Here is a 2,350-nt window from a genome sequence, read left to right on the forward strand (position 1 = left end):
AGACGTGTTTTCAGTTCCACATGTGCGAGGAGAATACGTTTATGAGCCACCTTGCACACATGCAGCATTACCGCTGTACAAGGTGGCTGGATAACGTAAAAACGCCTGGGGGAGGGGGGACAGGTTCCCTTCAATTTCAGTTCTTGTGTCTGCGTGGCTTTTGCAGGACACGTTGCCGGCTGCACAGCAGGGGAACAGCTGGCGGTGCTGGACCCCACTGACACATTGGCTGGTGTTTTTCTCTGTGCAGCTAGCACATCTGGGCAAAAACTGGCGGTGTGTTAGAGCCCAGGGACAGCAGGAGGAGGAGCAGGAGGAGGAGGAGCAGGGGGAGGGGAGTGTAGGCCGAAGCCTGCACAGGCGGCAGCTTTGGGTGTGTTGTGTCTGCGTGGGTTTTGCAGGACACGTTGCCGGCTACACAGCAGGGGAACAGCTGGCGGTGCTGGACCCCACTGACACATTGGCGAGGTGTTTGGCTCTGTGCAGCCAGCACTTCCGGACAGCAACTAGCGTTGTTGGAGCCCGGGCTCTGCAGGTGGAGCAGAGTGTAGGCCGAAGCCTAATTGAACCGATTTCAAAAGTCACCTTTAACCCCCCCTCAGGGGTTAGAAAGTAGAAGAGCCACAGCTTATGCAGCAGTAGTGCTGCGCAAGTCAAAGGTTGCTCTTGTAATTTTTCTCCTTGCACACGCTGAATGGAACACGTATAACATTTAGCCCTTTATACAGTCAAACTGTGTAATGGAGGCGAGAGTTCCCTTTGTAATGAGACGCAGCACAGATGTCAAGAATCCCACCTTGGTGCTGGGTGCAGCCTCCTGAGCGTTGTTATTTGCTGTACAGGAGTCTGCGCTGTCGTGTTATCCCCTGGCCTAGCGCCGTTAGCGCTGCCCATCTTCTGACATCATTTAATGTCGGCCGTTGCGGTTCGCGATGACCATGAATCCCAGCCCCGCAGTGTCTTAACATTGTTAAAACACTGCGGGGCTGGGATTCAGGGCCTGGCGCAGCACATATGTTCGCCTCTCACACGCGGGTCCTTACACCCGCTTCAGACTGTGCGGCGTCATCTGATCCCTTATCGCATGCCACGGCCATGAAGCCGCACAGTCCGAAGAAGGCGGAAGGAGAGGAGGGACAGGCGAACTGATGCACTGATCCTGCCCATCAATCACACCCTCGCAGTCCCAATAAATAAGACACCGAGGGGCGTTGTGTGGGTCAGGGCGGCCGCAGAGGCGCAGCCAGCCAAACAATGATGCCAGAAGACGGGCAGCGCTACCAAGGGGGTTGCAGCGTGTCATTACAAAGGAAAGTCACACCCCCGGGACGGTTAAATGGTCACACAGAGGACACATTTCAGACGTGTTTTCAGTTCCACATGTGCGAGGAGAATACGTTTATGAGCCACCTTGCACACATGCAGCATTACCGCTGTACAAGGTGGCTGGATAACGTAAAAACGCCTGGGGGAGGGGGGACAGGTTCCCTTCAATTTCAGTTCTTGTGTCTGCGTGGCTTTTGCAGGACACGTTGCCGGCTGCACAGCAGGGGAACAGCTGGCGGTGCTGGACCCCACTGACACATTGGCTGGTGTTTTTCTCTGTGCAGCTAGCACATCTGGGCAAAAACTGGCGGTGTGTTAGAGCCCAGGGACAGCAGGAGGAGGAGCAGGAGGAGGAGGAGCAGGGGGAGGGGAGTGTAGGCCGAAGCCTGCACAGGCGGCAGCTTTGGGTGTGTTGTGTCTGCGTGGCTTTTGCAGGACACGTTGCCGGCTACACAGCAGGGGAACAGCTGGCGGTGCTGGACCCCACTGACACATTGGCGAGGTGTTTGGCTCTGTGCAGCCAGCACTTCCGGACAGCAACTAGCGTTGTTGGAGCCCGGGCTCTGCAGGTGGAGCAGAGTGTAGGCCGAAGCCTAATTGAACCGATTTCAAAAGTCACCTTTAACCCCCCCTCAGGGGTTAGAAAGTAGAAGAGCCACAGCTTATGCAGCAGTAGTGCTGCGCAAGTCAAAGGTTGCTCTTGTAATTTTTCTCCTTGCACACGCTGAATGGAACACGTATAACATTTAGCCCTTTATACAGTCAAACTGTGTAATGGAGGCGAGAGTTCCCTTTGTAATGAGACGCAGCACAGATGTCAAGAATCCCACCTTGGTGCTGGGTGCAGCCTCCTGAGCGTTGTTATTTGCTGTACAGGAGTCTGCGCTGTCGTGTTATCCCCTGGCCTAGCGCCGTTAGCGCTGCCCATCTTCTGACATCATTTAATGTCGGCCGTTGCGGTTCGCGATGACCATGAATCCCAGCCCCGCAGTGTCTTAACATTGTTAAAACACTGCGGGGCTGG

The sequence above is a fragment of the Ranitomeya variabilis genome, chromosome 1 (assembly GCF_051348905.1).
Source record: "Ranitomeya variabilis isolate aRanVar5 chromosome 1, aRanVar5.hap1, whole genome shotgun sequence".
Classification (NCBI taxonomy): domain Eukaryota; kingdom Metazoa; phylum Chordata; class Amphibia; order Anura; family Dendrobatidae; genus Ranitomeya; species Ranitomeya variabilis.